We start from the raw sequence: 25,658 nt of genomic DNA, 5'->3' as shown, positions 1-25,658 counted from the left end.
ATTTATTTCATTTATTTATTTTTGTCTGTATTGTGTCTTCATTGCTGCATGCGGGCTTTCTCTAATTGCAGCAAACCAGGGCTACTCTTCATTGCAGTTCACAGGCTTCTCATTGAGGTGGCTTCTCTTGTTGTGGAGCATGGGCTCTAGGCATGTGGACTTCAGTAGTTGTGGTGCACGGGCTCAGTAGTTGTGGCTTGCCAGCTCTGGAGCACGGGCTCTGTCGTTGTGGTGCATGGGCTTAGTTGCTCTGTGGCATGTGGGATCTTCCCAGACCAGGTCTCGAACCCGTGTCCCCCCCATTGGTATGCATGTTCTTAACCACTGCGCCACCAGGGAAGCCCCTACTTCTTTTCTAATTTGTATTCCTTTTATTTCTTTTTCTTCTCTGATTGCCGTGGCTAAAACTTGCAAAACTATGTTGAATAAGAGTGGCGAGAGTGAGCATCCTTTTCTTCTTCCTGATCTTAGTGGAAATGCTTTCAGTTTTCCACCACTGAGAATGATGCTTGCTATGGGTTTGTCATATATGTCCTTTATGAGGTTGAGGTAGGTTCCCTCTATGCCCATTTTCTGAAGAGTTTTTATCATAAATGGGCATTTAATTTTGTCAAAAGCTTTTTCTGCATCTTTTGAGATGATCATATGGTTTTTATTCCTTAAATTGTTAATATGGTGTATCACATCGATTGATTTGTGTATATTGAAGAATCCTTGCATTTCTGGGATAAATCCCACTTGATCATGGTATATGATCCTTTTAATGTGTTATTGGACTCTGTTTGCTAGTATTTTGTTGAGGATTTTTGCATCTATGTTCATCAGTGATACTGTTCTGTAATTTTATTTTTTCGTAATATATTTGTCTGTTTATGGTATCAAGGTGAAGGTGGCCTCATAGAACAATTTGGAAATGTTTTACCCTCTGCAGTTTTTGGAAGAGTTTGAGAAGGATCAGTGTTAGCTCTTCTCTAAATGTTTGATAGAATTTGTCTGTGAAGCCATCTGGTCCTGGGCTTTTGTTTGTTGGAAATTTTTAATTACAGTTTCAATTCCATTACGTGTGATACGTCTGTTTATATTTTGTAATTCTTCCTGGTTCGGTCTTGGAAAATTGTACCTTTCCAAGAATTTGTCCATTTCTTCATGGTTGTCCATTTTATTGGCATGAAGTTGTTTGTCGTAGTCTCTTATAATCCTTTGTATTTCTGCAGTGTCAATTGTGATTTCTCCTTTTTCATTTCTAATTTTATTGATTTACTTCCTCTCCCTTTTTTTCTTGATGAGCCTGGTTAAAGGTTTATCAATTTTGTTTATCTTCTCAAAGAACCAACTTTTAGTTTTATTGATCTTTGCTATTGTTTTCTTCATTTCTATTTCATTTATTTCTGCTCTGATCTTTATGATTTCTTTCCTTCTACTGACTTCGGGTTTTCTTTGTTCTTCTTTCTCTAGATGCTTTAGGTGTAAAGTTAGATTGTTTATTTGAGATTTTTCTTGTTTCTTGAGGTGAGATTGAATTGCCATAAAGTTCCCTCTTACAGCTGCTTTTGCTGTGTCCCATAGGTTTTTGGTCATTGTGTTTTCATTGTCATTTGTTTCTATATATTTTATGTTTCTTCTTTGATTTCTTCAGTGATCTCTTGGTTATTTAATTGTGCACTGTTTAGCCTCCATGTATGTGTTTTTTACAGTTTTTTTCCTGTAATTGATTTCTCATCTAATAGCACTATGGTCAGAAAAAATGCTTCATATTTTTTCAGTTTTCTTAAATTTTCTGAGGCTTGATTTGTGACCCAAGGTATGATCTATCCTGGAGAATGTTTGTGTGCACTTGAGAAAGTGTATTCTGCCACTTTCGGGTGGAATGTTCTATAAATATCAATTAAATCTGTTTGGTCTATTGTGTCATTTAAAGGTTGTGTTTCTTTCTTTATTTTCTGTTTGGATGATCTGTCCATTGGTGTAAGTGGGGTGTTAAAGTCCCCTACTATTATTGTGTTCCTGTCAATTTCCCCTTTTATGGTTGTTAGCATTTGCCTTATGTAGTGAGGTGCTTCTATGTTGGGTGCATAAATATTTATAATTGTTATATCTTCTTCTTGGATTGATCCCTTGATCATTATATAGTGTCCTTCCTTATCTCTTGTAACAGTCTTTATTTTAAAGTCTATTTTATCTGATACAAGTATTGCTACTCCAGCTTTCTTTTGATTTCCATTTGCATGGAATATCTTTTTCCATCTGCATGGAATATCTTTTTCCATCCCTTCACTTTGAGTCTTTATGTGTCCTTAGGTCTGACGTGGGTCTCTTGTAGACAACATATATACGGGTCTTGTTTTTGTATCCATTCAACCAGTCTGTGTCTTTTGGTTGGAGCATTTAATCTATCTACATTGAAGGTGATTATCGATATGTATGTTCCTATCACCATTTTCTTAATTGTTTCAGGTTTGTTTTTGTGGGTCTTTTTCTTCTCTCGTGTTTCCTCCCTAGAGTAGTTCCTTTAGCATTTTTTGTAAAGCTCGTTTGGTGGTGCTGAATTCTGTTAGCTTTTGCTTGTTTGTAAAGCTTTTGATTTCAATGTTGAATCTGAATGAGATCCTTGCTGGGTAGAGTAATCTTGGTTGTAAGTTTTTCTCTTTCATCACTTTATGTATATCTTGCCACTCCCTTTTGGCCTGCAGAGTTTCTGCTGAAAATTCAGCTGATAACCCTATAGGGATTACTTTATATGTTATTTTTTGCTTTTCCCTTTTTTTTTTTTTTTTTTTTTTTTGGCTGCATTGGGTCTTAGTTGCGGCATGTGGTATCTTCTTTGAGGCATGTGTGATCTTTCATTGTGGTGTGCAGTGTTCTCTCTAGTTGCAGCATGTGGGTTTTTTCTCTCTCTGTGGCATGTAGGCTGCAGGATGCATGGGCTCTATAGTTGTGCCACACAGGTTCCAGAGTGCATGGGCTCTGTAGTGTGCAGCACACGGGCTCTCTAGTTGAAGTGCGTGAGCTCAGTAGTTGTGGCGCGTGGGCCCAGTTACCCCACGGCCTGTGGGATCCCAGTTCCCTGACCAGGGATCAAACCCACGTTCCCCATATTGTAAGGCAGATTCTTTGCCACTAGGGAAGTCCCCTCCCTTGCTGCTTTTAATATTTTTTCTTTGAATTTACTTTTTGTTAGTTTGATTAATATGTGTCTTGGTGTGTTTCTCCTAGGGTTTATCCTGTAGGGGACTCTCTGTGCTTCCTGGACTTTGGTGACTATTTCCTTTCCCATATTATGGAAGTTTTCCACTATAATCCCTTCAAATATTTTCTCAGACCCTTTCTTTTTCTCTTCTTCTTCTGGGACCCCTATAATTCGAATGTTGGTGTGTTTAGTGTTGTTCCAGTGGTCTCTGTGATTGTCAATTCTTTTCAGCCTTTTTTCTTTATTTTACTCCTCAGCAGTTTCCACCATTCTGTCTTCCAGCTCACTTATTCGTTCTTCTGCCTCAGTTATTCTGTTATTTATTCTTTCTAGTGTATTATTCATTTCAGTTATTGTGTTTTTCATCTCTCTTTGTTTGTTCTTTAGTTCTTCTAGATCTTTATTAAACATTTCTTGTATTTTCTCGATCTGTGCCTCCTTTCTATTTCCAAGATTCTGGATCATCTTTACTGTTATTACTCCAGATTCTTTTTCAGGTAAGTTGCGTATTTCCTCTTCATTTATTTCATTGTGTAGGTTTTTACCTTGCTCCTTCATCTGTGACATATCTTTTTGTCATCTAATTTTTTTTTTTTTGATGGGTGGGACTGTGTTACTGTCTTACTGGTTGTTTGGCCTGAGGCTTCCAGCACTGGAGTTTATTGGCTGTTGGTAGTGCTAGATCTTGGTGCCAAGTTGAGGACCTCCAGGAGACCTCACTCTGATGAATATTCCCTGGGTCTCAGGTTCTCTCTTTGTCCAGTGGTTTGGACTCAGAGCTCCCACTGCAGGAGCGCAGGCCAGTCACCCTGCTTGTGAACCTAGATCCCACAAGCTGCGCAGGTGGCAAAAAAAAAAGAAAGAAAAAAAGGAGCAGAACAAGAGCAAAGAGTAAAAAGTATAATATTGGAAAGCTAACAGATATGTTAGAAAGAATTAAAAAGAAAATTAAATATATATATAATTTTTTAAAATACATATATATATATGAAACAACAACCGGAATGTAAAACAGAACCACAATAGTAAAAAAGAGGACGGAAAAAAAAAAAGCCAGAAAAGGCCTTGGCTTTGGGGGGCGGGGCTTAGTCAGAGCAGGGTTTAGGTGGTGGGCAGGGCCTATGCTGAGGACCCACAGGACTGGTAAAGGCCCTGGGGGGTGAGAGGTGGGGCTTAGGCTCAACACAGCAAGAGGTACCCAGGAGTGCCTCTGGCCTTGAAGGGCTGAGGACCAGGTCTGGGACCCCAGTAGTCTCACTGGGCCTTAGTGGGTGGGGGAAATGCTAGGCCCATTCCCCTCAATCCTCCAATCCCATAGGGTCCCTCCCCGTTGGCCTCTCTTCGTATCCCCCATGCCCTTAGAACCCAGGCAGCCAGAGGGGGCCCCAGAAGGCGGGAGACCAGACCCAGAAGCCCAACAGGGTTCCCGGGGCCGTGTGGGTGGAGGAAATGCCTGGTGCACCACCCCTGATCCTCTGGTCCTGGAGGGTACCCCCCCGACCCTCCGCCTCTCCTGCTCTTCCCCCTCCTCCTTTTCCCCCCATGCCCGTAGGATCCACAAGGCTGGAGGGGGGCCCCAGAGAATGGAGGACCAGGCCCTGGATCCCGGCAGGCTACCCGGGGCCCAAGTGGGTGGGGGAAATACCCTCTGTGCCTCCCCTGATCCTCCAATCCTGAAGGGCCCTCCCCATCCAACTCTCATCTTCTCTCCCTGTCTCCCTCCTACACTCCTAGGACCAATGAGGCCTGGAGGGGGCCTCGGAGGGTGGGGGACCTGGCCTGGGAGCCGAGCAGGCTTCCTGAGGCCCAAGTGGGTGGGGGAAACGCCTGCTGCACCTCCCCTCAGCCTCCGGTCCTGGAGGGCTCCTCCTTCCCACCTCTCCCCTTCCCCCCCTCTCTCCTACACCCCTAGGACCAACGCGGCTGGGCTGGGGCCTCAGAGGGTGGAGGACTCACCTGGGAGACCAGCAGGCTTCCCGGGACCCAATTGGGCAGGGGAAACTCTAGGCATGCTCCCCCAATCCTCTGAGACCCCAAGGCTCTCTCCAGGCGTGGGAACCCCTCCCCCCTCCCAGCCACCCCTCAGGTGCGCCAGTCCTGTCCGGCCTTCACTTCTCCTCTCCCCTCACTCCCTACCACATCCTACCCAGTTTCCCGGGGGCTCCTCCCATCTCCTTGGGTGTCAAGGTCCCCCACCAGCGTCTGGCAGGTGCCCTAGTTGAGGGGAGATGCAAACTCCGCATCTCCCACGCTTCCATCTTGACTCCTGTTCCTACTTTCATATATTTTCTCTTTGCTGAAAGTCTCATTTCCTTCATGCATTATTATCCTGACCTTGGTGAATAACTTCATAAACATTTTACATTCTTGATGAGGAAAATAACTTATCTCTATTTCATTAATGTTTGTTTCTGGTGTTCTATCGTTATTTTCTTTGGAACGTATTTCTCTGTTTCTTTGTATTCTTTGACTCTCTATGTTGGTTTCTATACATTAGATAAAACAGTCACCTCTCTGAGTCTTGATAACATGATCTTGTGTAAGAGATGAGACTTAACATTCAGCCCTGTTTTACCTCTTCATTGTCTCTCAAATCTTTGTGGGTTTCCAAGTCACCTTCTTTGTTTTTAGTGACTCCTAGCAGTTGAGGATTAGCCAAGATCTATTTTGATGTGGATATTTTCTCATTGGCCTGATTCGCATTTGCTCATATCGTTTCTGGATGTTTCAGAGGGAACTGCTCCATTTGTAGCTGTAGAATTGGTATGTCTGTGGGAGGAGGTAAGTTCAGGAGCCTCCTATGTCACCATCTTGGATTAGAACTCTTTGTGATTAATAATTTTGTTTCTGTGCATTTCAGTTTCCTCATCATTATATGAACTTTGGCCTTCCTTCTCCTTTTCTCTTCGACAGACATGTAATGAAGTTTCTAGATTCTAAGTGCTAGGTTCTGGGAATTCGAAAATAGAGGTATATTTCTCTACTCTCTGATTCTTATCTCTGTGACAGCTCTTTTAATTGATCATGTTAAAATACCTCAAATAATGATTTTCAAAGAAGTATGATCAAAATACTGTGGGTGACCAGAGAAAGGAAAGGTCTGGCACAGTCAGGGAAGTTTTCAACAGGAATGTGCAATTCACCTAGATATGAAGGGTGGGTAGTATGCCACGCATAACAATTTGAAAGAAAATGTTCCAGCATATGCACAAAAGCATAAGGTTGAGACAGGTGATGGCGGGCATTTGCTGAGACCAAAATATGGACTGAATGAGGATTGAGGCAGTAGCTGAAGATGAAATTCAATAGGTAGATTAGAGTTAGAACTATTAGAATATGAAGGATCTTATGCACTATACTAGTAGTTTGAACGTATCTTGGAGATAATTGAGTCGCTAGATATCCAATGGGAAAGTCATGTGAAGATTTTTTTCCTCTTAAGGAATATTGTATGGATGAATGCAAATGAGACCAAATACAGACAGATTTCAGAAAACTAGAAGGTATGACATGGGCCCATGGAACACAGAGTTAATCATATGCCTGAAATCTGAATACAAAAGTAATGTTATATATGGCTTTCAGACATTTTGGAAGTACAAAAAAACGAACCACAAGAAAGGAAGAAAAAAAACTATCCTAATCTCACAACATAGATATTGGTGATTCAGATTTCAATATATTTGTTTTGATAGTTTTCAATATATACATATACATTTCATTTATTTATTATTTATTTATTTATTTATTTAAATTGTGGGTGTGTTGGGTTTTGTTGCTGTGCATGGACTTTATCTAGCTGTGGAGAGCCGGGGCTGCTCTTCATTGAGGAGCACAGTCTTCTCATTGCAGTGGCTTCTCTTTATTTTGGAGCACACGCTTTAGGTGTGCGGGCTTCAATAGTTGTGGCACTCAGTCTCTGTAGTTGTGGCTCGCAGGCTGTAGAGCGCAGATTCAGTAGTTGTGGTGCACGGGTTAGTTGCTCCACGGCACGTGGGGTCTTCCCCGACCAGGGCTCAAACTTGTGTCCCCTGAATTGTCAGATGGATTCTTAACCACTGCACCACAAGGGAAGTCCCTGTACATGTACATTTTAAAACAAAAATCATGACACCAATGTGGAATATTCTATAGATGAACATTTTTTTCTTAGCCATCAAACATTAGGTGGACATTGTTTATATAATGTACCATCGGTTACTCTCATTATTGGAAACGTAGGGATTTCAACCATTTCAAAAGCATTGTGATGAATGTGTTTGTGCCTCCATATTTGTGCTGTTGTCTGAAAAAGCTACTAGATGTAGAATTTCTAGCAGAAGATAATATACATTTAAGGTTTTTAAAAATATCTATTCAAAATTCTCTTTCAGAAAACAATTTATATTCCTACCAGCAGCCTCTTTTCCCTGTAGCCTTTAAAACAATGAATATTTTTATTTTTTTCTGACAAAAGGCAAATATGATATCTCGCTGTTTAATTTGCATTCCTTTGATTACTTATGAGGTTATGTCCTTTCATGTTTATTGTAACTTGCCTCTTCTGCCAGTTTTTCTATTGGGGTGTTTGTAGTTTTATGTTTGATTTTAAAAGGCTCCAGAACCTTTCTGTTTAGGCAAAATACAAGATAACAATTAGATTTATTCAGCCATAGAGAAGCTGTAGAGGCAGATGAAAAACTCAAAATTGTGAAAAACAAAAAAACAGCAAGGTTTCAGGTAACGAGAAATATGTGCCGATATTTGACGGAAAAGTCAGAGCTATGCAAACTTTACAGAGGGGAAGCAATGATGAAGGTAAGGCATGAGCGCCTGGCTCTTTTCCAGATTCCAGATGAATGAAGCAATGGAAATGAGAGCGTTTGTCCCTGTGAATGCAAAGAAATCCCCTTGGGTTTGAGAGAAGGCTACACTCAGGTGCAGAAGACAGCTAGTTAGCAATGTTAGTTTTCTCTTAAAGTATATTATGAGAGTAAAAGAATATGCCAAATTGCAATAATCTTGAAAACTAGCAATAGGTAAGAGCTATTAAACTATTAAACTTCAAAAGAGGTAAGGAAAGTTAATCAAGGAAAAATTGTACAAGATTAACATATATTCAGCCTATCAGTCCCTTAAAATGCAGGTATGTACCTTTGTTCCACAGAAAGTGAGCAGCCTGTCCTGAAATTTGTATGAACAAATTTCCTGACATTGTCAGAAAAATATGGTAAAATGTGTTCACTTCAGTAACCACCATCACCATCTAGAGTTAGAAAATTTTCATCACACCAAAAGCTCCCTCATTCCTCTTTGTTTTCTCTCGCTATGAGTGAGTTATATTTTTCTAAACATTTATACAAATGGGATCATAAAGGATGTACTCTTTTGTATCTAGCTACCTTTGTTCCATGTAATGCTTTTGAGATTCTTCCATATATATTAGTATATACAATAGTAGTATGCCACAGTAGTATTCAGTGTGGAATGTTATTCCATGTGGATATACTATAAATCATTTATACATTAATCTGTTGATGGGCATTTGGGTTGTTTGCAATTTGGAGCTATTATGAATGAAGTTGCTATGCACAAATTGCTATCTACAAATCTATGTGTGGGTAAATGCTTTTATTTCTCTTGGGTATTTGCCTAGGAATGGAATGGCTAGGTCCTATGTTAGATGTAGGTTTCACTTTGCAAAAAAGATTAAGAGGTGCAAACTACTATGTATAAAATAAATAAGCTACAAGGATATATTGTGCAACATAGGGAATATAGCCAATATTTTATAGCTATAAATGGAATATAGCCTTTAAAAATTTACTGTATTGTAAATTTGAAACATATAATATTGTACATCAACTACACATCAATTTTTTTAAAAGTGCTATTTTTAAAAATGCTAGTTTACAAAGTGGCTGTACTATTTTCCATTCAGATCAGAAATGCATGGCTGTTTCATTTCCTCCAGATCCTTGCCAACACTCTGTATGGTTAGTCTTTTTAATTCTAGCCATTTTAATATATGTATAATAATATCTCATTGTGGCTTTAATTCACATTTCCCTAATGATTAGTGGTGTCAAAAATGCCTGCATGTGTGAAATGGCCTTTCCTACATCTTCTTTGTCAAGTATTTTCTAAACCATTTGTCCACTTCTTTCTTTTTTTATAATTCAACTGTGAGAGTTCTTTATAAGCTCTAGAAGCAAGTTGTTTTCTTTTTTCTTTGCCAGATATACACATTGCAAATATTTTCTTGCAGTTTGTGGCTTTTTTTCCCATTTTTGTAGTAGTATGTCTCAAATAGAAGAATTTATTTTTGACAACATCAGTTTTATTGATCTTCTTCTTTTATATTTTTTGCTTTTCTGTCCAATCTAAGAAACCTTTGCCTAACATAAGATCAAAAAATAACCTATACTTTAGCATAAAAGCTAAAAGGAAGGGGATAAAGGGAACAAAGAGAATGTAACAAAGTATCTGGCTTTGCTGGAATTTTCCATATTTAGTGATTAAAAAATAAAACCAAATATCTTAGGGGCTAATAAATATATGTGGCAATATAGGGATCATTAGTATTGCAGAGCAGATATAGAGGGGAAAATTGAGTATTTTTGACTCAATTGAGTATATTTGTTGAGTATATTTTTATTTGAGAAAGCACAAAGTAGTTTTAGAAAGCACTTCAACTTTTAAAATAAAATTCAAGAACTCTTGTGTTGTAAAACCAAGTGAGAAATGATAAAAATAGAGGAGATTTTTGATAAATGAATGAGATAGAGAAAATAAATTAAAACATAAGTTTAAAGAAATAAGGATCTCTGCAAGAAATACAATCAGTAGTGTAGGAGAAAAGTTTGAGTAGCTTGCCCAACATTCAGAAGAAAGAGGCTACGATATTAAGGCTAAGATATTAAGCCTCTAAGATATTAAGAGGCTAAAATATTAATTTGTAATATGTAATATATAAGTAATATACTTAAAATTATATTATATAGTAATATACTTAAAATTATATATATATAAAACATATATATGACAACAGGATAGAAGTGTGTATGTGTGTGTGTATATATATATATATATATATATTTGACAATAGAGTTGAAGTAATAATTGAGAATCTGGAATAGGAAAGCTTACCTCAGCTGAAAAATAATTTGAATCTATAGGTTTCTTAGTTAAGATACAACAATACCTAGAGAGCCTGGTGAAATTTTTGAAATGCATGGATTAAGAGAAATACTAAGGACATTCAGGCAGGAAAAAATAAAGTTTACATACAAAGGAATAATGTCAGCTTGACCTCACATTCTTTATGTATCACTAACTTCAAAAGACATTGAAATATCAAAAGAATTTTGAGGGGAAATATTACCACCCAGAACTCTATAACTCTGTTATGCTTGAAGGAAAAAGAAGAAAATTCTCAAATACACGTGGCTCAACAGTGTAATTTTCACACTCTTACAAGGGGGGAAAAACTTTCACAGATGTAGTCCTGTTTGAAATATGCAGCTGTTTGAAAGCAGCATCAAAGTAAGGAAGTTAATATGGTAGTCATGATAAGAAAATTCTTATGGTCAACATGAAGTCAGTTAAACGTCGAGTTAAGATAATTAATGGTTAAACAGACTGAACACAAATGTCACAATAATTTTTGAACAAAGAGATACATGATTTAAAAATAAAGTAAATCTGAAGTAAAAATATGACATTATAGTAAAAATGGAAAATAATTATGGGTAAAAGGTAAATAAATGTGTGCTAAATCCTTCTTCTTTGAAAACGATCAATATATAGCATATCAGTTTAACTGTAATAATAAGAGAAGTGTAGGCTCATTTTTTATTTCAAAATGCTAAAGTAATCTCCAGTAGAATTACAGAGTTGTTTTTATAGCTATCAAATAAGAAAGAAAACAGAAAAATATATCCTACATATGTAAAGACAAAAAATAATAACACTTAAACTCTTAAAACAATATTACAAGATTAAGTGTATCAATTTGATAATGAAAATATACTGTAATGAAATTTCTGTAATGAAAGAAAAGACTCTCTTTTTTGTCAGCAAATAAAATTCAAACTCATTCTGATGCAGATTCCTGGGATTTGAGGTTATTTGTATTTACTAAAATTTAAGGACTTTTTGCTACATACACAAAGTAGAGGATTTAACAAGAAGCTCACAACTCAGTGTTCAAATGTCTTTTGTCACTGGATGCTTACAATAGGCAAGTTAAAATACTTCTCTTGTGTTGTGGTTTATTTGTGATGTAAAAATAATAATAGGATCTACCTCACAAGACATTCTAAAGGGCTTGGAACATTGTTTTTAGAAAGTGCTACATTAATATTGCTATGTAAAGAAATTTAGGAGGAGAAAAACTTGAAAGTGGGAAGTGTACTCTCGGGTGTGAAAACATCAGAACTGTGCTTGAGCTGAGTCTGGCTGTATGTGCAACTTTTGATGGCAGGTGAAGACACTTGGTACTAGGTGTTACAGCTCCAGAGGCCCATTTGGGAGACATCAAAGTCTCTGATAAGATTTTTCTGAAGCCTATTGGATGGATATACGCTTGAAATATTGTCAAAATTCAAGGGGCCAGAAAGGGAAGATTTGGAATCAGAAGACTTCATTTAGCATCATTAAATCTTGATTATATCCCCATACTGTTAGTCTGTTCCACTGAAGGACTTTTAGAGTAGAAGCAGTCAATTTTCAAGAATAAAAATGTAGATGTTCAATTGATGAGAAATCTCAATTTTTTCTAAAGGAGAACATAGAATGACTATTTATTACATCTGGACAAACAAATAATTATGTTCTCTTTAAGGAAATACAAAGATGTGCTGCATGATGTCTTGGATGCTAAAATGCTCTACTTGCCTGTGTAACAGGCATCCTGCATCTGAATGGGTAGGTGGGGAGAGAAATGAAAGTGACAAGTGGAGCGAGTGAGGTCAAGCAGCCCATTTAGCTTCCACTCTGATTATGGATTGAACACACCCTCTCAGGGAAATGGATTCCACATTTGAAAGTAGTATAGTGCAAAGATGAAGAAGGGAAAGTAATAAGCAAGTTATATTCATGATATAACTTTGTGCTGACATTTCTCTAATTGAGAAAAAGAAAGGGGAGAATATTTAAAATATATAAACAATCATGCCAGAGAAGTTTGAGTGAGAGTCAACAGAAGAAAATGGAAGGTCAGAAATTTGATACCCAAAATTCACATGATTTATTGAAGTTCAAGATAGAGCAGTAAACATACTCCTTATGCATGTTGATAGGAAAGGGAAACCAGGTAAATTTGGAAAAGAAAAGAAAAGCATGCTGAGCTTTTTAAAGTAGAGTATTACTAGTTCAGACACAGAGAAGTATTAATTGTCTTGAATATTAGTGGTGGGTGTTGAGTATCACCCCATGCAGAGTCCTGCAGACTCTTCCTTCTAGAATGGCAAGGCAAACTCAAGCAAGCTTTACCTAACATGCTTGACACTGCAGGTCCAGGGCTATGTGCCTGACACTGCAGGTACAGCGTTAGGCAGATTTAATACAAGCTTCTGTCGCAGTTGATTAACTTTCATGTGTCAACATTTAAAAAGAAGATGACAATGGCTAAAGGGTAAGTTCATAATTCTTTCTTCTCGTGTTAATTCTATGGTGAAGAAAGTATTCCACCAAAGGGAAAGTTTAGAATGCAAAGAAGCACAACATTTGAGAGAGGTCTTGAGAAAGCAGAAGATAAAAGGAGGGAGGAAGTGGACACAATTTGTATATTGATGGCAGTTAGAAAAGAATGATGTTAAGAAGTTGAACTTTAAAACCTATCTAAGAGGAGGAAGGAAATCCAACTAAGACCAGCAGATGGTATATGGCTTCTTAAACCCTTCCTAAAGTTTGGATTTAAAGAAAATGTATGAGCTTGAGAGAAAGATTGCAGGGACTGTGTGGGAGAGGGTATAAAACAATTCAACCTCTGAACATGGTAGAGTATATGACTTTGGGCCTATTTAACAGAATAGAAGAGTAAACTACATTACAAAGAAAATGTTTAAGGGGCAAAAGAAGGATATGCTAAATAGAATTTGAGAATAAACACTCTGAGTAGCATATACATGCAATAAAATGCCTAGAGACAAACTTTCCAGAAATAAATTAATTAAATAACTAGTAAAACAGAATGGAGGATAAAAAAAGTAAAGAGAAACAAACTTTTGCCATCCACTTTTCAGGTTTAAGTAATTGATATTCAATTTCTGTAGAAACTTTGTTGGATTGGCTCATGGGAGTTGGATTGTAAATATGTATAATATGTAAATAACTTTAATACACTTGAAGGATTTAAAAAGAGGGATGATACATATGAAAGTGCTCTACAATGAATATCATTATAGACACTGGGAATGTTGAAAGGAATACCCAAAGAACATTTCCAATTCTTGTCTCATTTCTGCTTATATGTATTTAATTTCTGGCATAGGGTCACATATAAAATTAAAAGCCCTTCCGTATTGAATTTATTTTCTTTCAACATCTTCTTTCAAGGCATTGCCTCTCAGGATTTCTGTATAGTGGAGATTCATTTGGCTGCTTTTCTGGTTATGTTTATTGTTTTCGTCATCCGTTTTAGGCCCAATGATTCCAAAAGGCAGGAAGCATAGCTATTTACATTCCCTGGCCCGGAAAACATAGATATTATTATGATAATGATAGTCAGAGATTAATTCACTAGGCAATATTTTAAACAATTCCATTTTGGAAAATAAATTCAATTTCAATTTCTTATATACAGCTTATATCTTCTAATAAAATTTATGGTAAAACTGGGTAAGTCTTTAATATACAGTCGACTCTTACTTGGCAAACCTTATTTGCAAGTACTGAAAATGTTCTTCCAAAAACATCACTTTCAACATATTTCAAGGACCTTCAGTGGTTCCTAGTCACATACTAAATATGAATTCACCATTTACAGCTTTAAAAAATCCCACTCATTATCACCATAGTATAACCATAGAACTCTCTTTTGGTTTTGCTTTGATTAAATTTTGCCAGAACTACTCATCACAATTTTTTCAGTCAGTCATGTTCTTCTTCATTTTTGCATGCTAATGTTTAATATCATGTTTTTACTTTTTTTTTTTTTTTTCAATTTATTTATTCATTTATGGCTGCGTTGGGTCTTCGTTGCTGTGCTCGGGCTTTTCTCTAGTTGCGGCGAGCAGGGGCTGCTCTTCCCTGGGGGCACCAGGGAAGTCCATCATGTCTTTACTTTGTGAAGAACACATTTCCTGTAATAGCACCTTAGTGCAAAATTTCTTTGTGTCAGTGATAATTCAGTTTTTTGACAGAATAAGCATCAATTTAAAATATTTATATTTTGGAATAATTTACATGATAATAATTATCAAGGTGATTTTAAGTGTATATCAATAACTAAAGTTCAAAGGAAGAATGAGAGAACAGGGAATATTCTGAAATCGAACCTAAGAATGATAAATCATCAGGTTTTGTTCATTGTGTTTCCTATGACTCTCTCTTTTTTCCTTATTTTTCTACATATCCCAGTATCTCAGCGTCTCAGTTCAGAACATCATCACATCTTGCCTGGATTTACAAGGCAAGGGTTAATAAGAACTTCTTGCTATCTAATTTTCCAATTTTATTGTTGTCTTTTCTGCAACATATTTTCTAGTTTTTTCAAGTGAAACAGTGGTTCTGAAATGTAAACTAGTTCTGTTATCTCACTTTAAAAACTAGTTAATGATTCCAGACTACCTTCAAGATAAATTCTGATTTCTCACTAGTGCACCCAAAGCCCTTCACTATCTGGTCCCCTGACAGTCACTGCTCTATTTGTGCTGTGAACACCATGTCCTAATTGAATCTATTGGCAAGTGGCTGAGTACACCATGTTTTCTATCGTCTGTTGTATTTGGGAGGAGTGTTAATTAGGACAGGAAGACGTTGTGTAATTCTGATAAGCTCTAGTCTGTTTTTCACTTCTTTTGTGACTTCAAAATAACTTAGAGAAGGCGTGGTGGTAAATTGTTAGCATATGAGATAGCACTTTAAAATTTTTAATGAAATTAATTAACATGACCTTAATCTAGTTGTTTATATAGGCAGAATTTTAATTTTGAACCTGAGCACTTTCTAGTGTCATTAGGTTTACTCTCCATTTTCTTATTTTAAGCAGTTGTAAGGGTACAACTTGAGATTTACCTCTTTTTTAAAAATTTATTATCATTATTATTATTTTGGCTGCGTTGGGTCTTTGTTGCTAAGCACAGGCTTCCTCTAGTTGCAGAGAGTGGGGACTACTCTTCGTTGCGGTGCATGGGCTTCTCATTGTGGTGGCTTCTCTTGTTTTGGAGCATGGGCTCTAGGCGCAGGGACTTCAGTAGTTGCGGCACGTGGGCTCAGGAGTTGTGGCTTGCAGACTGTAGAGCACAGGCTCAGTAGTTGTGGCACATGGGCTTAGTTGTTTTGCGGCATGTGGGATCTTTCTGGACCAGAGATCAAACCTGTGTTCCCCGCATTGGCAGGCAGATTCTTAACCACTGTGCCACCAGAGAAGTCCCAAGATTTACTTCTTAAGAATGTTTTTATATTTTTTCTTTTATTCATTTTCATTGAGATGTAATTGACATATATCACTGTATGAGTTTCAGGCGTACAGCAAAAGATTTGACTTACATTTCTTGTGAAATGATTACCACTGTAAGTTTAGTTAATAACCATTATCTTATATAGATATATAGATAAAAGTGGGGGGAAAAAGGAAAAAAAATTCTCCTTGTAATGAGAACACTTAAGATTGATTCTTTTTTTTTTTTTTTTTTTTGCGGTTCACGGGCCTCCCACTGTTGTGGCCTCTCCCGTTGCGGAGCACAGGCTCCGGACGCGCAGGCTCAGTGGCCATGGCTCACGGGCATAGCCGCTCCGCGGCATGTGGGATCTTCCCAGACCGGGGCACAAACCCGTGTCCTCTGCATCGGCAGGCGGACTCTCAACCACTGTGCCACCAGGGAAGCCCAAGATTGATTCTTTTAACAACTTTCATATACATCATAGAACAGTGGCAATTATAGTCATCCTATTGTACATTACATCCCTAGTATTTATTTATTTAACAACTTTTCAAGTGTACAGTACAGTATTGTTAACTATAGGCATAGTGTTATACAGCAAATTTCTAGAACTTATTCATCTTGCATATTGCAAATTTTATACCCATTGAATAGCATCTTCCCATTCCCCTCCCCTCCAGACCCTGGCAACCACCATTCTACTCTCTGTTTCTATGAGTTTGATTATTTAAAATACCTCATACAAGTAGAACCATACAGTATTTGTTCTTCTGTGACTGGCTTGTATGACTTAGCATGATGTCCTCAAGGTTCATTCATGGTGTCAGGTATGTCAGTATTTCCTTCTTTTTTTAAGACTAAATAATATTCAATCACCAATTATACCCCAATAAAGATGTTAAAAAAATATATTCAATCATATATATATGTACCACATTTTCTTTATCTATTCATCTGTTGATGGACATTTAGATTTTTTCCACATCTTGGCTATTGTGAAGAATGCTGCAATGAACTTGAGGATGCAGATAGCTCTTCGATACTCTGTTTTCATTTTCTTTGGATATATCCCCAGAAGAGGGATTGCTGGATCATCTGGTAGTTCTATTTTTAATTTTTTGAGGAACCTTCACATTATTTTCTACAGCAGCTACTGCAAAATTTTACATTTCCACCAGCAGTGTACAAGGGTTCCAATTTTTCTCTATCCTAACCAACACTTTTTTTGTTTTGTTTTAATTTTTTTTGAGAATAGTTATCCTAACAGATGTGAGGTGATATCTCACAGTGATTTTAATTTGCATTTCCTTGATGATTAATGATGTTGAGCATCTTTTCATATACCTGTTGGCCATTTGTATGTCTTCTTTGAAGAAATATCTATTCAAGCCCTTTGCTCATTTTTAATGGTTATTTGTTGTTTTTATTTGTTCATCTAGTTGGTTTTGGGGTTTTTTTGTTTTGTTTTGTTTTTTGTTTTGTTTACTTTTTTTTTTGCTACTGAGTTTAGGATTACTTTATATATTTTGGATATTAAAACTTTATTAGATATATGGGTTGCAGATATTTTCTCCCTCTCTTTACGTTGCATTTTCATACTGTGGACCGTTTCTTTTGCTGTGCAGAGTTTTTTAGTTTGATGTAGTTTCACTTGTTTATTTTTGCTTTTGTTCCTTGTACTTTTGATGTCATATCCAAGAAATCACTACCAAGAACCATGTTATGAAGATTTTCCCTAGTTTTCTTCTAGGAGTTTTACAATTTCAGTTCTTATGTTTACTTTTTTATTCATTTTGAGTTGATTTATTTATTTTTTTGTATCATGTATAATATGGGTCCAATTTCATTATTTTGCATTTTCATATCCAGTTTTCTCAAGACCATTTGTTGAAGACACAGTCTTTACCCCATTGTATATTCTTGGCTCCCTTGTCAATGATCAGTTGACTGTATATGTGTGGATTTATTTCTAGGCTCTCTATTCTGTTCCATTGGCTTATATGTCTGTCTTTATGCCTGTACCAAATTTAGGCAGATTGTTTTTTAAAAAACATGTTTTGTAACATAAGACCTGTATGAGAGTAATTTCTTAAAATCTGGTATTAATATTTTGCTTTATCCATAATCTGTACCAAGTTAGCCCTTTTAAGTAATGTAATCACAGAGTAGGGGAATTACATGTTACTTGACCAGTGCTACTCAGCTAACTGGTAATAAAACAGGAATAAGAACCATGGTCATATGAAATCTTGCCCAGTGCTCTTATACTGTATGACCAACCACTCATATAATGATGAAAAACTTACTGTAGCTGTAGCATATTAAATTTTTTTCATTTTCCTAGACCTAATTTCATAATTAGCGAGTAAAAATAAAAACAGCAGGTGGGAGAGAGAACAGAGACAGCCTACTTCAGCAGCATTCCTTGGACAGCTGGCCATGCAGATTGTGGGAACTGGAAAACAGTGATCAAATTGCGTACAATAAAGTCACCAATAAGTCATAATCAAAAGACTGTCAAACCTCAACCTTATTCAGATTCCTCATGGACCTCGGTCCCTTTCTTATTTTTGTAAATGAAGTACACAAAAGGCAACATTTTGAGTAAAACAGACTGCAAGACAAAAATTTAGAAATTCATCTTTATCCCAGTATTTCCTTGTGTCTTCAATCTCTTGTCCATACAATTCATATCATTCTTGCCTAATATGAAAGTAAGTCAAATATTTATAATTTGAAAAAAGCTGAGCTCTTTACTGTTTACCATGTAGTTTATATAGTACAAGTAAAATTCTAAGTATTGTATTTTAGTGTAATATGTGATTCACTCATTTCTGTGATAAAGGAGGAAATTGTTTTAGCTAAAGAAGTCTACTACAAATTCACAGAATGTATAGAAGAATAAAAAGTAACAAGGCACAGCCAATTGCCTGATCCTAAGACTTATTTCTTATTCTTTGAAGCTATACTTAATAATATGTTCAATCATCTATTTAACAAATATTTAACAAATATAAAATGCTTATTGGGCACACTAGGTATGGTACTCTTCTAGATTCATAAACCCAAACCAAAAAAGAAAAAAGCTGAAAGATTCGAAGTAATTTGCAATGGTTTAAGATGAGTTGCTAAACATAATTCAGATTACTATTGTTAAACTAAGTGTGACCATGTGGCCATGGACACATAAGAACATGGCACCTCCTGGAGAAAAGTTGTGATGAAAATGCCAGGAATGGCAGATCTGAGAAGAGCCATGCTAGCCTGAGAAATATGGGAGCAAGGGAGACAACACATCAATAGATGTGCACATAGTGAAGCTTATTGACGAGATAGGCATCATAAAAAGCCAAGGAGACAACGAAATAAATGCCCTCCCTACACTGGATATTAAGAATGATAATAATAGTAATAATTAAAATGGCTACTATATATTAAGCACTTATTTAAACTTCACAATAACTTGATGAGTTGGTGTTATCCCTCAATTTTATAGATTAAGAAATGTGTATATATATATATGTGTGTGTGTGTGTGTGTGTGTGTGTGTGTGTGGTAAAGCCACATGTCTAAAATTGTAGCGCTAATAAATAATTCAGACCTATCTCAAAATCTTTTTATTTAATCTACAATACTTCCTGCTCATAGATATATGGTCATACTTTTGCCATTGCTGCAGAACCAGGTTAAGTGTGGTGAATAGACTAGGTCAGGTTAATAAATATTAGAATGAGAGAAAGGTGGAAGGTGGGAATCAGAAAGGAAGACTTAAACAGTCTTATTTGTGGATTTTAATGTTTTTACAGTTGAACAGAAGGTTTGTTATCTTCTAAAGAAGGAAGGAGGGAAGGAAGAAAGGAAGGAAAGCAATCCTTGCCTTCTTGTCTGGTAAGATTATCTTTAATGTGTATCTCTAATGCTACTGGATTCCTTTTTCAATAGCTTATCATCCCTGAACTGCTCTTTTGCCTCTCCTCTTAACCATAACTTCTTTATTAGCTTTCTCTATAATGTAAAGACTCTATAATGTAAAGACTGTGAGAAATAATTTACATGGAGTGTACCATGTTAAACACAAGCAACTCTATTCTTATTCAAAATACTAAATATTACCTAGAATTCTATTTGCTTATAGAGAATGATCTAGATAATACGCAACAAAATAAAAGCTTTCCCTTGAATAAGTAAATGTTTTTATTCAGTTATCTGACTTACCTGTCTAACCACTTTGTAAAGAAATTCTTCTGCAAGACACATGGAATAGATGCCTCCAAAGTGGCTAATGAATAAATCAGTGACTGAAGAAATGCATTTTGAAAAGGAAACACTTACTTTGTTATACTTTCAGAGCATACTGAAGAGAATGCATGCTTTCCTTGATTAACCAAAGTCTCTATATTTCAAAACAATTATTATTCATTTTAAAAACTGTGTCTTATTTTACTGCAAATTAAGTATGAACCAATAAGAATTATGGTTGCCAGTAAAAGGCTATTTCAGTCTTAGGATGAATTAATAGAAGCATAATGTAACCTAGGAGAGGAGGAGATAATTCCTTTTCTTCCTGTATCAATCAGATAATATGTAAAGGGGTATACAATATAAGCACTAAAACTTGATTATCGTTAAGAGTTTTCTAGCTAGTGTTAAAAATAGAAAAAAATACAGGCAATTAAAAAAAAGGAAAAATTCCTATTGAAATATTACAAAAAATAGCAGGTAATATTTGCAACAGACATCTTAGGCAAAGTCTACCCTTTCTGAGTCTCACTCCAGGAGAGGGATAAGGATTAAGAATGAAGTAAATCTTAGGGCTGTCTGAAGCACATTTTATAAATAGTAAAAATAAATAAATAAATAAATTATATTTTCAAGTGGAGAAGTCAGAGTATCAGTGCTTTGCATTGGTTTATAGCTGCTTCGTTTTAAGAAGGGGCTTTTAAAATTTGAGGACTTGAAAACTGGAAAGGTCATGACAATGTGGGTCTTCAGTATCTTTTTTATACAAGGGTACGTTTGAAGGATTATAGGGCCTGTTGTGAGGAGAGGAAATGAAAGGTAGAGCCACTATTGTTTCTGTTTAATTATGAAATGGAAAAGATACCTAATAGTCTAAGCCATCATTTCCTAGACAGCAAAGTTAGTATTAATTTTAACATTGCTATCCCTCACTAAATTTAAATATCAGCAGCTTAATAATCACTGGACAGATGGATAGAAGTATGTGTTTAGAGCAAATGGATTCTAAGTGAAAACTAAGTACTGAAGAACTGTTGGTTCTTCTACCCTTCTACCTGTGAAGGGTAGAAACTTTAATTTGTGAACAAATTTTAGCTAACTGGAAAAGTTTTTAAGGCTGCTTCTCAACTATTTCTTGATGGGTAAACAACTGTGGTCATTTAATTCTAGACAGAATTATAACTATAGCTAAAATAATTTGCAGGGCAGTAGAGTTGTTTAGTTTTGTTTCAGAAGAAAAAAATTCTGTTGCTGAAATTTACATAAAGAATTAAAGTTATAAAATTTTCTGAAGTCTGAATCAGCTTCATAATATGTGAAAAAGATGTCACCAGAATTTTCATAAATGTTGTCTTATTCATTTATTTACCTAGTCAACAAAGTTCTTATAAACCTACCATATGCTAGGCTCTATTCATATAAAATACAGTAAAAAGAACTATTCTGTCCTCCAGGTACTAACATTTAATTTAAATCAGTCATGTAACTAATTATAGGAACTGATACTTGCTAGTATAAAATTTGAGATGGGGGTAACCTAAGGAGGATGCACCAAAGTTTGCTAGGACAGGTGAGCAAAGACTCTGCAGAGGAGAGTCTTTAACATTTAAACTAAGTCCTTGACCACAAGAAGCTGGTGTTTCCCAGATGGACAACTGGAGAATGGAAAGTCGTGCCAGGAGCTGGGATGAGCAGTAATTCTCCTTTCAGTGTGGTGGAAATGGCATGACACCTGGCAACGGATAAGAACTTTGGCTTTTCTAGAACACAAAGCAAATGGAGGAGATGAAAACAAGATTGTGCAAATGTACTAGGAGCTAAATGAACAGATTGTGAAAGGCTTTGGATGTTGTGCTCAGGAGTTTTACTTTGTGCAGTGAATGATTTTATTCATCAGAGTGACATGGTCAGATTTCTGTTTCAGAAGGACTACGCAGTAGAAGAGTACTGTCTAGATCACAAGAAGGCAGAGAATCTTGTTAGCAAGCTCTTACAACAGTCCAGATGAGGGATGGTGAGGGCTGAATCAAGGCAGGCTAGACATGTTAATTACAGTTGCTACTGCTGTTCTCAATAGAAAGAGAAGTTAAGGAAGATATGAAAACTTTTGTACTGTTTCCCTTCTAAATAGGGAAATTGGCATTCACACTGAAGAATAATTGGTATATAGTCTTTCATTTTAATTGTGATCATGTGGAAGCCAGATTCTTCTAGCATGTCTGGTAGGTAAACATGGGATATTGAGTTCTAGATATATCTCTATTTTACAGAAGAATGAGCAGCATCAGTTTAACTTTTCTAAAGGTGATGTGCCCAATGATTTTATTATGGGGAATGGGGAACCTAATTACATTAATCAAAACATATACAGTTTCTTCAGTCAGCACCTTGACAAGGTAATAACATCTCTTTGTTCCTTATCATCTTTTTTCTCACTAGTTTGGTTTTTTTTGTTTCTGCCAATTCAAGGTGCTCATTCCATGTTGCTCATGATTGCTCTTTTTCTTAAAGTGTACCCAAAGTTTCTGAACTTCCTTCTTTAAAGTTTTTGTAACTTGTAATCTTCCCTATCCACCTACCAAATATTCTAGTTTTCATAATTTTCAATAATTCAGGCTGTTTCTTCCTTTGCACAGATCTGACTTTACAAAGCACAATAAAAGTTTTTATCTAAGAACGTGTTTCCTTGGCTCAGTCAACTAGTATTTGTGCTGCCCCTATTCCTGGTAAAATATCATTTTTGATATTTGGCATTTATAAACTCATAAAACTTATCAGGAAGAGGAGAGTCTCTGAATTTATCACCTGTTCTTACTTTAAAATTGCTATCAATGAAATTTAGTTCCAACTACTAGATTCAGTGTTACCAAATTACGCATTTCTTTATTTTATAAGTTTTTTACACAGAATTCTATTTATGGAGGTTCAAGATATCCTAATTATAAGAGGATGTGTAGAAATGCCTAATTTTTACATCAAATGAGCTGAGGATTATAAAAGTATATCAAAATATATTAGTTAACGCATTGCCTACTGTGAAAAAGTCAGTACATTCTAACAAATGCCCATGGTAGATGACGGGCATTTATAAATTCTTTTAAAGACTCCACAGAGATGGTCTACAAATTCCCCCAAATTTTACATTTTCTAAGAATTCTTTCTTACCTAAATATTCACTTCTCTAATCACACTGACTCTATACCCCTCAGTATGAAAATGTGGTTTCAAATATATGATGTCATCTTTTTATTACTTTCCCATTATTTAATATAAATATGCTGATGGATCAGCTGCATGGAAAGCACTTCAATCGAAGAGAGCATCTATTTTTTCTTAAAGACCCTGAAATTATAAAGAAGTAAAATGATATAACACAATGAATTGCACAATCAAAATGGGATATAGTAGGACAAAAGGAAAGAGAACAAGTGTGCAAATAGAGAGAGAGGACAGAGATAGGAAAATTATCAGGTAATGTATATTCTCTGAGGCTCTAGCACCAGGATTTTACTAATATTTTATAAGCTAGTTTAATCATCATAGAAAAGGTTTTCTGGAAAACTTTATTTCTTCTTTAGAAAAGCATTTGAAAATGTTTCAATGATAGGTATTTTCATTGGTTAGGGTCAGGTATTACCATATAAATCTAAAATAAATATTTTGAAAATTAATTGCTTCACTTATAAATATTTTTAATATAGTAATCCAAATATGTACTATCTGTGTATTAAGAGATCAAATTAGGAATTATCATTTTATTTATTTTCCTGGTTATTTAAATATGGCCTAAGTAGCTTAAGCTAAGAGGCATGTAATTTCTTTTTTTGCAGATATTTATAAAAATTTTAATTTTTATATAAACTAGATCTTTTCTGAAATATATATTTTGTTCCACTGTTTTATTTTTCAATCTTTGTAACATTTCCATATTGCTTAAATTATTGTATGAGTTGAATACCTAGACAGACAAGCCACTTCTTATTAAGTATTTGTTGGAAAGATTCTTGTTATTGTCAATATTTATTCTCCATATTGAGCATTGGTATCATTTTTCAAAGTTCTTTTCACCAACCCGTGACCCTCAAATGCTGTTGGGATTTGAATTGGCCTACAATTTTTATGGGATATATAATTTTGCAATTTCAAAAAATATTAACATATGTGAAAAAATTTGTGGTACAAGTGAGTTTTAAATATATTTTCCTATACAAAGTGATTTTTAAATTGTTCTTCATCTTCTTTTTATTTCCTATAGTAATAGTGTTGCAGTGAGTTTACTTCAAGAGTATATGCAAGAGTAACTATTAGTGCATTTTTAAACCTAATTTTCTACATTATGTAAGTGAATTCAAAATACACAAGCATATTTTTTAAAATTTTCAATCAGTTATCAATTATAATTCTAGTGTCTGTATATTTTATGAGATAAACATTTTCTATTCTGAATCAATTAATATGCTAGAATGTCTCTCAAGTGGTGACTCCCCAAACTTGGAATCTTTGGTAGTTTACACAACTTCTAAACTAAGCTGGGAACTACATTTTTTACATTTCTTTGGTACTTTTCAGTATGTGTCATAGCATGTATTTTTACAGCATTCTTCAGGTTTTCTGAATCAATCTTAGACATGTTTACTAGCAACAGACTCAATCCTTCTCTGAAAGAACACTTTTGAAGGTAGGTGGGAGGGGAGTTGTTTTTGGATGGCAGTCAAATCCAGGGTGGGTTTTTTGCTGCAATGTTTTCAATGCGTAGATATTTAGTTATAGAAAAAAAGCCTGAGACTGAGGTCTGTGGCGTACTTGCTCATTTGTTTGTTTCTGAAGAGAGATTTGGGGTTTTTTTCAAAGTGAAGTTTTTCAAAGTGGAGGCATGATTCACCACAAAACAATATCAAGATATTATCTATATTTCCATTTAAAATAAGTAATCATTACAAATCATACAAATTTGTCTTTGTATTTGGAAGTTTGTTAGAAACATTTGTCATATCACACACCAGAGATTTTAAACATGAGCCCTTTTACTTTACACAAATGTTGGTATAGTTAATAATAAGCCAATAAATTCAAACAACTGAGATAAGCTTAGTGCAGTTAAGACCACAAATTTCAGAGTCAAACACACCTGGCTCAGTTGCAATTCTGCCGTTTACATGTGTGTAACTTTGACCAGTTACCCCAAAGCAGTAATTCTTAATTCTCTTATCTTCAAAATGTGGATAACAACTGCATCTACTGAGTTCAGTTATTGGAGTAATAAATGAAAAAGTTTATGTAAAGCACTTTGAACAGTGCCTGATACAGGAAAAAAAGCTCAAAATATAGTAGTTATAAACGAGCTGAGATAAAGTTGTATTTTTTAATAAAATCAAAATTTAACACAGAAGACATAAATTTGAGTGTTAAGTATTCTATATTAAAATTCAATTAAAGTCAAGATAGTTTACGTAGAAAAAGTCCACAGAGTGGTGCTTCATTCACCAAAACTAATGTTTTTTACAATAGCAAAAACAACAGAAAACATATCATAACTTATAGTAAAATACCTATTTGCAACTTAAATTTCCACAAACATTTTAAAGGCATACAGTACTTGTTCACCCAATTAAAGGAAAAGCTGTGTTTTCTTTATGCTTTAACTT

The 25,658-nt window shown here is 35.5% G+C and overlaps 1 long non-coding RNA gene across 3 annotated transcripts in view; it reads left to right on the top strand.

The window, feature by feature from the left end:
* LOC307187966 overlaps positions 1-25,658 on the top strand; it is a 94,720-nt gene that overhangs the window by 21,761 nt on the left and 47,301 nt on the right. For all 3 annotated transcript variants that reach the window (XR_013828765.1, XR_013828766.1, XR_013828767.1), the window contains exon 2: positions 19,581-19,662. This is a non-coding gene — a long non-coding RNA (uncharacterized lncRNA). The remainder of the gene's footprint in view (positions 1-19,580; positions 19,663-25,658) is intronic.

Source organism: Stenella coeruleoalba (genome assembly GCF_951394435.1).
Source record: "Stenella coeruleoalba genome assembly, chromosome: 6".
Lineage (NCBI taxonomy): Eukaryota > Metazoa > Chordata > Mammalia > Artiodactyla > Delphinidae > Stenella > Stenella coeruleoalba.
The sequence above is the reverse complement of the archived record's forward strand: the minus strand, read 5'-3'. Positions and strand labels throughout refer to the sequence as shown.